We start from the raw sequence: 12464 nt of genomic DNA on the forward strand, positions 1-12464 counted from the left end.
CGCTCTGAGCAGGTGCACCGGCCGCACCACCCTAGTTACGGCATTCTATCCTAAATGTGCAGCAGCTCCGGTGCCATGCGCCGAGACAGTGTCCACAGATAGCTCCGAAAAAACGGCGGCACTCAGAGACTTCAATAAAGTATCAAAAATGTGTATTCAAACGAACATCCTAAGACACCAGCGTTTCGGAACCACAACGTCCCTTTGTCACGGTAGGAAACTCGTAATGTGAAAAGAACTAACCTTAAATACCAGAAGCGGGTCGGTTCTACTCGAGCCGCAGCCGGAACTCGGAAGCCCCGACTCCCTCAGAAGAAACCGACAGTGACATCAAGACTCCGTTTGTGTTCCGTTGCCCCAGCATCCTTGTTAACACATATCATTATACACAGTGTTTAGACATTATGCTGTTCTGTTATCTATCCTTTTCTGTTCCCTATTTTTCCTTTCTTTTTATGTAAGTTCTTCTTCTCTAGTGTTAGTGGCTGCCAGGTTTATTTGCTATCATCAACCAGTTCTGCGTGTCCTTTTTATTTCTGATATATGTTTGTAACAATGTTGTTACTTTCCATTGTTGTCCAATGTAATGTTTCTCTCCATGTCGCAAGGGTGTGCTAACGCTTTCTGCTTCTGCACACATTCTGTCCCTCAGGGCTTCCGTACTGTACCCCTGATTCAGACGTACTCGCAGCCGCTGGCCGCTCGCTGGGTTTCTGGGCGTTTTTTATTTATTTTTTTGTTCTCTGTCCGCTCGCAAAGCTGTGGGAGACACAGCGGGGCTCGCGCACGCCGGATGCGGTGCATGTGTAGTGCAAAAACATGGGCCCGCTTGCAAGCGCACAGCGTTCGCGAGCGGCCGTGAATCAGAGCCTGAGTCCGTGATGCTGGGGCAACGAACACATATGGCGCCTTGAAGTCACTGTCAGTTTCTTCTGAGGGGGTCGGGGCTTCCGGCTGTGGCTCATGTAGGACGGACCGCTTCTGGTATTTAAGGTTAGTTTTTTTCACATTATGAGTCACCTACCGTGACAAAGGGACGTTGTGGTCCCGAAACATTGGTGTCTTAGGATGTTCATTTGAATACACATTTTTGATACATTATTGAAGTCTCCGAGTGCCGCCGTTTTTTCTGAGCTATCTATGTGTATGTGTATATATATATATATATATATATATATATATATATATATATATATATATATATATAGATATGTACACTACAGTTCAAAAATTTCGTGTTTTTGTCATGAAAACTGACTTTTATTTATCAAATGAGTTGCAAAATGAGTAGAACATATAGTCAAGACATTGGCACGGTTAGAAATAATGATTTTTATTTGAAATAATAATTTTGTCCTTCAAGCATTGCTTTCGTCAAAGAATGCTCCTTTTGCAGCAATTACAGCATTGAAGACCTTTGGTATTCTAGCTGTTAATTTGTTGAGGTAATCTGAAGAAATTTCACCCCACGCTTCCTGAAATACCTCCCACAAGTTGGATTGGCTTGATGGGCACTTCTTGCGTACCATACGGTCAAGCTGCTCCCACAACAGCTCAATGGGGTTGAGATCTGGTGACTGTGCTGGCCACTCCATTACAGACAGAATACCAGCTGCCTGCTTCTTCCCTAAATAGTTCTTGCATAATTTGGAGGTGTACTTTGGGTCACTGTCCTGTTGGAGGAGGAAATTGGCTCCAATCAAGCGCTGTCCACAGTGTATGGTATGGCGTTGCAAAATGGAGTGATAACCTTCATTATTCAAAATCCCTTTTACAAATCTCCCACTTTACCAGTACCAAAGCAACCCCAGACCATCACATTACCTCCACCATGCTTGACAGATGGCGTCAGGCACTCTTCCAGCATCTTTTCACTTGTTCTGCGTCTCACAAATGTCCTTCTGTGTGATCCAAACACCTCAAACTTCGATTCGTCTGTCCATACCACTTTTTTCTAATCTTTCTCTGTCCAATGTCTGTGTTCTTTTGCACATATTAATCTTTTCTTTTTATTGGTCAGTCTCAGATATGGCTTTTTCTTCGCCACTCTGCCTAGAAGGCCAGCATCCCGGAGTCGCCTCTTCACTGTAGACGTTGACACTGGTGTTTTGCAGGTACCATTTAATGAAGCTGCCAGTTGAGGACTTGTGAGGCATCTATTTCTCAAACTAGAGACTCTAATGTACTTGTCTTCTTGCACAGTTGTGCACCGGGCCTCCCACTTCTCTTTCTACTCTGGTTAGAGCTTGTTTGTGCTGTTCTCTGAAGGAAGTAGTACACACCGTTGTAGGAAATGTTCAGTTTCTTGGCAATATCTCGCATGGAATAGCCTTCATATCTAAGAACAAGAATAAACTGTTGAGTTTCACATGAAAGTTCTTTTTCTGGCCATTTGGAGAGTATAATCGAACCCACAAATGTGATGATCCAGATACTCAACTAGCTCAAGGGAAGGCCAGTTTTATAGCTTCTCTAACGAGCAAACCCGTTTTCAGCTGTGCTAACATGATCGCACAAGGGTTTTCAAATCATCCATTAGTCTTCTAAAGGTACATTGTGTTTGTTAAGGGCGTTAGAACACTGGAGTGATGGTTGCTGGAAATGGGCCTCTATACATCTATGTAGATATTCCTTTAAAAACCAGATGTTTGCAGCTAGTATAGTCATTTACCACATTAACAATGTATAGAGTGTATTTCTGATTAATTTAATGTTATCTTGATTGAAAAAAACAGTGCTTTTCTTTCAAAAATAAGGACATTTCTAAGTGACCCCAAACTTTTGAATTGTAGTGTATGTACTCAAACACAATACAAAAAATGCACTATCATTTACCAGTCTTTGCCGGCTGAGGCTGCTGCCAGTCAGTGTCACTCATAGGTGGGATTGGGGAGGTTGTCTGTAGAGGGATTGGCCGGAGCAGGTGATGGGGGCCACCAGAGGTGGGTCACGGGGGTTGCTTAATTATTTTTTTCTTCATCTATTTATGCTGCACTCTACAGGCAGCCTTTAATTAATTTGATTAATCACAATTAGGCACCTTAGCCCCTCTGAGCCTTGGGGCCTGGGACAGGTGTACCCTTTGTACAGGTGTGCCTTATCACCGGGCCTGGGGACAGCACCATCATATATGAATAAGAGTCCATTTGTCTCAAGCACTTGTTAATCAGGGAACACACTATACAAATATTGGGCCAATTTGGCAACAATCAGGTGATATGCCTGTTTTCAATACACATCCATAAATGCTCTCCTTCGATTATCGGTTTAGTCAGACTAGCCAGAAGATATTGGCCAAAAAGTCCCGATATCGTGCAGTATGTGGGCATTCACGATAATCAGACCATATTTCCTACCATTTATTATGTTTACCTCATAATCCTTGTGGTCGGACATATGAAAATTATCGATCCATGAGCCATAATATTGGAAGATTTCTCATTTAAATTGAATAATGTGTAACACAGATATGGGGACCTTCCACTTGCAGAAAAATTGTACGGTTTGTTGGTTCGACCGAAAAATCACATAGGGCTCTATTTATTAACATTATTTTTACTAAAATAAAGTGAAAAAGGGTGTTTTCACACCCTTTTCACATTATTTTAGTTTCACCTGTATTTATTACAGGGCAATTGGAGTAGAATTAGTAAAATTCTACTCCAACCCCCAGTATCACTTATTTTTAGTAAAGCAGATCGCATTTCCCATAATTGTAATGGGAAATGTGATCTGTGTGCAAGTTACTAAAAATAAATTGTAAAAAAATACCGGGGGAAGCCCTGTGATAACGCCACCTGGAGGTGGCGTTATCCAGGGTCTCCCCCGGTTACCGGGCTCCCACTCTGCTCTAACGGGGAGAGCAGAGGCGGGAGTCAGTACCAGTAATCAGCTGTGTGGTCTAAATAGACCGCAAGCTGATTACTGTAAAAAAAAGAAAAAAAAAATTAAACATTTTTTTTTTCACTTACCTGAATCCAGGGACCGGTGATCGGGCCTCCGGTGATGGCTCCTCTCCGGTCAGCTGGTCTCCCACAGTGCACTGGGGCCCGGTCATCAGGTGATCGGGCCCCAGTGCAGTATGGGAGATCACCTGATTGGGAAGCCCGGAGAAGACCACCGGAGGCCAGGAGGATGCAGTCTAATGAAGGGAGAGGGGGTCGCGGGGGTCCGCGATCGCGGGGGGCGGGGCTTAGCACCGGGGGTGGGGCTTAGCGTTGGTGGGGGGGTAGTAGCGGTGGTCGGTCGGCGCATGCGCGGGCTCTTAGTCGCGGTATTTTTTCCGAAAATACCGCGACTAGAGTGCGGATGGGATCCGCAGGGACAGAGCTTTATCGCAAGCTCTGTCCCTGCAAGGGATTTATAGTAAATCCCTGTGATATTACCTGAATTCGCAATGCGAATTGACTCGGTAATATCACACTACAATCCGCATTCAATATGCGGATTGTAGTAAATAGAGCCCATAGTGTGTAGCTAGCTTTAGAAGTATTGAGAATATAATTACAATTGCTCACTGACTGTATAATGTTGGAGGGCTGTAACTAGGGGTGTGTGACCGGTGGTGCCGCACAGAGCACATAGCCCTGTGGGCGGCACCATCGCTACCCCACGGCCCTTGCTTCTGGCTAGCAGCAGCCAGGATTGCTGCCGCAGTGTCACACAGTGTCCTTTGGACAGTAGCTCGGAGCATCTTTGTTCACTGCTGCACTTCTAGGTGTTGTCATATGCAAAGGGGATGGGGTCGACACAGGGCACCGTAAAGCACTGTTACGGCACTGAATGTTTAGATGAGTTTGTTGGATGGTCAATAAAAGAGACAAAGGGACTCTAAAGTAGTTCAAGTAGTGGCGCATGAATTAAGCTTTTTGTAGTGACAAACTCTAATTTAAATGAAAGTGAGAATTTGCACATTGAAAGTTTGGCTGCTGTTGGTAAACGTTAGGCAGGCTACTCAGGTATGCCACATCACTCAAGAACTTGTTGATGTTTTACTGGTCTTAGCATAAATGATTTTATGGTCCATTTTGGGAACAACTGCGGATTTTGCAGAGATTATGAACCCTAGGTGGTCTAAGGTCTTGCACGAGATATAGCAAGCGAAGGCCAGGTTCAGAAGCTCTTTTATTAGGGTACTCATCAGCTGCTGAAGTATCCAGAGGAGAGTAGAATTGAAAACATATATGAAAACTCGGATTCTACATTCATCTATTCTCTAGTACAGCAGGGTGGAATCTATCTTGACGCATTAGGTGAGGCTCCTAAACTTGTCTGCTTATGGAAACTATGCACTATAGCCTGATTGCTTTTTTTTGTTTTCATTTTTTTTTTACCATCCCAAGCGAATTGCTATATTATTTTGTTAGCATATTAAAGAAATGTGTCAGATTCTAAATGGATGCATTTGGGTTAAAATGAGTAATCATGATAGATTACTCCTCTTAATCATTGATATATTTTAGTGATTATAATTCCAAGGTATTTAACCCCTTTGCTGCTGAGGGTTTTCTCGGTCCTGTGCTGAGCCAATTTTTCCACATTTGCACTCACATTACAATATCAATACCATTATATTTTATGCAGTACCCACAAAATTATTGTTGTCAGCATTCTTTGCACCTTCTAACACGTCAAATAAAATTTGATCAAAATGTCCAAAAAACTGTTTTTATTCTTGAAAAAAAAATTAACTAAACCTTTCCAAACCAGAAAAAAAGCAGGATTCTTTGCCACGGTTTCCATAATAAAGTCTGCACTTGAAAATTCATATTATTATTATTACTAGTTTCACCTTACACAGCGGCAGGCAGACCCCCTAGGTACCACCAGGCATAGGCCCTAGCTGGGTGTCTTTACCAGGGCCGTATCTAAGAGTGTGCGGACGGTGCATGCAGCGGCACACTGCAGCCAATAGCACTACTGCAGTCTTTGGAGCTGCCCGGAGCGTCCTTAGGACACTCTGGGCAGTACTGTACTTCCCGGAATCAGCAGGCATGACATCATTGGTTTAAGGGGAGGGCCTGTACCACCTTGTCTGTAATCCAGCACAGGCTGCAATCACTGATCCCCTTCCCTCCAACTGGGCTTAATTATTAAATCAAGGGGAGGGACAGATCAGCCCAGGACTGAATTTGCATGGCCCCTGCAGTAGGAAAATATCTTAGATGACCCAACACCTATGCCAGCACCATCACTTCTCTAGAAAAAGTACTGATCCCACCCAGGAGCTGGCAACTCCACCTCCTCTCTCCCCCAGCACCATGGGTGGTGATTATCCCACCCTCCATATGGCCCTGTGTTTAGTGGTCTGATCTCCCCTAAGCACAATGTTAATGGCTGCTTCCCATCCACAAAAGTATTTTTATTATTATTAGGTTATTTGTCTTAATTAGGCCATTGTCAATATAATAATAAAACAAGCCATGAGCTATAAAATGTGTTTTTAATTATATACACATTCCTACTAGGGCAGCACAGATGGTGTAATGGTTAGCATTACTGCCTCACAGCACTGAGGTCGTTGGTTCGATACCCACTACGGCCCTAACTGTGTGGAGTTTGTATATTCTCCCTGTGCTTGCGTGGGTTTCCTCCGGGTGCTCCGGTTTCCTCCCACCCTCCAAAAATATACTGGTAGGTTAATTGGCTCCTAACAAAATTACCCCTAGTGTGTATGTGTGTGTGCATGTGGTAGGGAATATAGAGTGTAAGCTCCACTGGGGCAGGGACGGATTTGAATGGACGAATATTCTCTGTACAGCGCTGCGGAATATGTGTGCGCTATATAAATAACTGGTAATAAATAAATAAAATAAATAAATACTAGTCTGACAGTTTACAGGGGCTTCTTTCTTGCTTTCATAATTTGCTTTCATAACATTTCAGACTGACAGTAATAAAACAATCGTCCATATGCCACCTTCAGCAAGTGGCACCCCTAAGTGCCTCAGGTTCCTAATAGAAAATGAATCACTGTCTGTGTTTGATGACCAGGAGGCAGGTTGTGGATCCATTCCTGGCCATCAGGCATATGTATATGCTGAGTGTGCTGCGACTCCAAGGTTGCAGAATTGTATTCTCCTGGAGGGCAGATGCCACCCTGCCCACTGGCCCAGCCCACACCTGTCTGGGGGAGATCTTCCCTCACCTCTGGACTCCATGATATTTTCTGTAGTGTAGAGGTTATTACCTAGTGATCAACCTGATCATAAAGCAGTAAATTATATTGTGGTGGAGCAGGGCTGTAGAGAGCCTGACGGGCCTGCTTAATGACAAGGGTGCATAGCCTAATGTAAGGAGGCATGGCCATGCCCATTACAAAAAATAAAATTGTATGCGCACTCCAAAGGGGTTGCACCGTTGTGCCCCTCAGCAAGGGGCAGATCCAGGGGTGGACTGCTGTTCTAATCAGCGGCATCAGCAGTAGCCGCCTCCCTATACTCACTGCAGATGCTGACAGGAGTAGGAGGGGGAAGCAGTGGTCCCTGACACCGTTGGGCCCTCCACAAGCCTGGATAATGATTGCCCCCCCCCCCCCCCCTTGGTGGGGGAGATATAGGGACATAAAGTGTCTTTATTCACTGTTCATTTTTTTTTTTAAATAAAAGTAACATCACTTCCTGATCCTTCTCCCACAGGGAGATTTCACCTGGGCTCACCCTCTGCAGCAAAGGGGATAAGATGGGAAGAATGTGATATAAAATTGAAGTTCACATCAAGTAGTATCTTGACAGGCGAAACAGATTTAGGTGTACTACTATGTATGTACATTAGTTGTTTTTGTAACCAGTTTTTGTAACCAGTCTATAAGAGGGAATTTCAGCAAGGAGGTTCATTGGTGAGTTCATTAGGCAAGTAACTTAAGTGAGAGATAAAAGGGGGCAAGAGGATGGAGAGACATGGGGTGGGCATTAGGCTGGGTAGATGCAAGAAGGGGAAAAATGAGGCTGAAGAGAGACAGGAGTGCATGTTGTGGACACACACAGGGGGGCATAGGGCTGCGGAGGCAAAAATTGGGGAATGCTGGAGAGCCATGGACGAAGGGTATAAGATGGAGAGACACAGGGAGGCATAAGGCTGGAAAGATGCAGGGGGTGCATAGGGCTTGAGAAACACAAAGGGGGGCATGAGGCTTGAGAGACAAAGAGGGGGCATGATGATGGAAAGACACATGGAATGTGGTTGGAGATACACAAAGGGACATTAGGCTGAATAGACGGGTGGGAGAAACATGGTGGTGCTTGAGGTTGGAGAGAACACTGAGAGACATGGCTGGAGAGACAGAGGGAGGCATGAGGCTGTAGAGAAATGGGGCTTGAGGCTGGGGAGAACAGAGAACATTACAGTGACCGCCATATAATGCAGAGGCTATTTTTGATTGCCTTACAATATCATTCTATCACCAATAATTAACTCTTCTTTAAAAACTTTGAATTACTTCAGCATCATTGTAACAACCCCATTCAAGGTAATATCAGTAACCCCTTTACAATAATTACCTAAGTAATCTGCATTATTAATTAACCCCAACATCATCAAATAACTCAATTTTTATACATTAGCCCCCTAATTACCTCCAAAAGTCTCGGAAAAAAATCCTTCATCTTAATTAACTTAATTAAAGTATTAACCTCATGCTCCCTTATTTTTACTATTACTAGTGTAATCTATACCCACATCCCTTAAACCATAATTTCCTGTTGGAAATCTCATCTGTTGCAGCCACACACAGGCCCGGGCAACATGGGGGTACAAAGGGAACACTTGCACCGGACGCCTGGGATTCTGAGGGGCCTTTGCCCCTCAGGAATCTCGGGAGCCCAGTTCATGTGTTTCCATTGCCCCTACTGCTGTAAGCAGGTCACAGGCAGAGAGAGAGGTCAGCAGCCCGCACACATGATGTCACGCTGCTGGATCAGAGAGTAGCCAGGCCTCAGCCACCAGGGAAGAGAAAAAGCGGGCAGCACGTAAGTGTTGGCTAGGGTGGCATCGTTCAGGGAAGCTGGAAGAAGTCACTGATGCTGTCACTGAGGAAGAGGAGGGACATACAGGGGAGACTGGAGTCATGCACTTCAGCAATAAGTGGGACGGGATATTTGTGTTTAGCTGACTGCCCTCTCTGCTTAACCCCAGTCCTCTCTGCAACTCCAGCTCCCCTGCTGGCATCAATCTCCCTCACCCATGGAAGGTGCCCCGGCTGACACGCCCCCCACTCCCGTGTGGAGATTAGGCATGTCAGTCTGACTACTTTGTCATACTAGTGCAAAACCATGGCATTTTGTGCTGAACAGAAACAAGCTTTATTATGCTAGTAACAGTACAACAATAGTGTTAAACACAGTCATGTCAGATAGCCACGCCCTTTATTTTAACAATATTTTTAACATTTTCATTCAGATTTGCTCATTCGGCAACATCATTTCTTCTCATTCTTCTCTTTATTTCACCAGAATATTTTTGTATACCCACATTTGTTACAAGTATTTCTGTTTACCTTCTCTGTGGTTCAGTCGCTCTGCATCTACAGCTACCATCTGTGCTGCTCTAAATATAGACTGCTCTTTGGGGATGTAGTAAAGAAAAAATAATTTTGGCTGCTATGTGATCTCAGCACTATTGCAGGAATTTTATGAGTAATAGTACTGTGTTTTCTGTCTTTATCTCATTAACTTAGTTTTATTGCATTATGAAAGTATAATATTCAATACTCTTAACATATCTATACCTTACTTGCCTACCTTTCAGCTCTACCCTCCAGGAGATCCTGTGTGTAATGGGGAGGGGGGGCTGGAGAGAACATTGAAGGATGAAGCTGGAGAGACACAGGGGAGGTATGTAAAGGTTGTAAATATACAGGGGGATGTTAGGCTGGTGAGGCACTGGAGGGAAGACTTGAGGCTGAAGAGAACATTGAAGGATGAGGCTGGAGAGACACAGCGAATAGACTGGAAATATACAGGAGGGACATGAGGCTGAAGAGACACAGTGAGGCCTTAAGGCTGGAGAGAACATTAAGTTATTGTGTCTGGAGAGACACATAGAGGAGGCAGGACATGAGGCTTGCCTATCTTTCAGCTCTTACCTCCGGGACATCCTGTGTGCAATGTCCTGTTTGTGTCATCGTTCAACAGAGGGTGATAACGAAATCAATGCAAATTGGTTCATTAAGCCCCTGGATCACCCACTTCATTGCTGATACATAGTGCACCCAGAAGTGGTCTACCACTCCCAGGAGTGCAGGAGAACTTCCTTAAAATTTGGAAGTCAGTAGGCAAGTATGCTCAACACATAAAAGAAAATTTTGCGATATACTCTACTTTATATACATACATCACAATTTATACCCAACTAAAATTGTATAACAGTATAGAAGAAAGGAGAAAAGCACACAGGGATGCTCAAGCCACATATAGAGAAGAAAAAAAAACACCCAAATATGTGTAATAGTAAAGATGAAAAGAAAAAAGGTAATGAGGTAATGCCAAGTATAATCTATATCAGTGGTTCTCAGCTTGGTCTACTTACCATGATGTTCAGAGGTACTTGAAAAGTGTTCTGTTATGATGGGTGTCTTCCAGGTGATAATTAGCCACATAGGGAAATTCGGCCCAGGAGCCTCCCAAAAATTGGGTGCCGCTCCCAGCCCCCCGGAAAGGCAGGCAAGCCTCCTGGCGATCGCCAACCCCTCCTCCCTCGCCCCCGCGGTAACAAGAGAAACCCCCGCAGCAGGTGTCACGATTCACGCTGAATTTCACCATTTTGGCCCCACCCCCTGCTTCACAATGCTGGTGATATCTGCATTGTGTAGCGAGGACGGGGCCAAAATGATGCGTTTGTGTGGCCACGTCCCCGGTCTGGCCCCCTTATGCCGGCCACAGCCCCTGCTTTGCAGATCTGGCTGCTCCCTCCTGGCAACCCTGCCTCTAGCCCATGCATGAGTAGAAACCTGACAACAAGATGAAAAAGTCTATCACTGTATCCCTGTAACAGACAGAATATGTGGACTATAGTTTTATTGTCATTTTAAATTTATTATAAATTAGAATATGTGAGAAATATGTAAGTACAATTCATTCTAGAGTAGCAGCTAGACATTTGATCTAATAGCAATTATATTCATTACAATTACAACGGTATTGCTTGTTGGGGTTACAGATAATGCACTTGGGCTAACGGGGGGTACCCAGGTACAAGAGGACTGAGAACCACTGGTCTATATAATAAAATTAAGGCATATAAGAAAAATAGACAGACGAGGGGGAAGAGAGAGATAGAGAAAGAGGATGAGAAAAAAGTGGAGGGTGCTGAAGAGAGATATGGATGAAGAATCAGAAATTTGGGAAAAAACCCTGGCAGCAGGGATAACTGGTATGTATCATCGGTGAGGATAAGTGTGTTGTGTGTTATAATACACTACTGCTCATGTTATGTAATGAAATAAACATTACCATAATATGAATTTATACCTATAGTCTCACATAATAAACTGTGAATAAGCCTGTAAATATTTTAGAACTTTAAAATAAAATAATACAAAAGATAATCCCTACCTTACATACATAAATAAACTTGTAGCACATGCTTGTACACTTAGCATCATACATTGCAGTTTTTACTTATAAGCATGAAATGCATGTAAGTTAGCAGAAACAATTTTGCCCATAACATATTTTTTTATCTACTTTTGCTTTAAATTATCCTCCATAGTTAGCCTATGTTTTAATGTGCTACATGTGATGTTATTTTTAACAGTGCTCTAAAAGAGCAGATGTATGATTCAGTTGCTGGGTCTATATATATTACTGTCTGTGACAAGGGACGGAAAATCCAATAAGTGCATAGATGCAGTCAGACAGCGTGATTAATGCAAAGGTCACAAGCTATTGTGCTATGCACTCCAATGAAATGTTTCAAATATGACGAAGGTAATCCAGTAACTCATTGCCAATAGCAAGAAAATTTATATGCTGATATTCACAGACATGGGCGGAACTACCGTAGGTGCAAGGGGTGCAGCTGCTATGGGGCCCAAAGCTGAGGGGGCCCATCTTCCTTGTCATAGTTACATTATATATATAATGCAATCATTCATTGACAAATGTGCTGCAAGCAACAAAATGGCTGCTGTCAGGTTCTGTACCACATACTACTTTTTTTTATCTCATCTCTGTGATCTACTGACCACACATACGCGGCAGCCATTGCTGGGGAGGGTCCCGGAGGAAACCTCTCCCAGTAAATTTTACGGAGTGTAGACCGCAGGCTATAGCAGCACAATGCCAGTTTTAAATTCTAAATTTGACAGTATCGCATCCCCCATAAGAAACCTACGGGGGCTGCAGCTGCTGTTGGAAATGGAGGGACTAAATATTTGCAGGTATCCCTCAAAATGGATGTTTAAGGGAAATATGCTGCAAATATTTAATGATAAATAGGCCCATATATCACATCCAGAGGCACAACTG

The sequence above is a fragment of the Taudactylus pleione genome, unplaced genomic scaffold (genome assembly GCF_031769625.1).
Source record: "Taudactylus pleione unplaced genomic scaffold, aTauple2 ptg000454l, whole genome shotgun sequence".
NCBI lineage: Eukaryota > Metazoa > Chordata > Amphibia > Anura > Myobatrachidae > Taudactylus > Taudactylus pleione.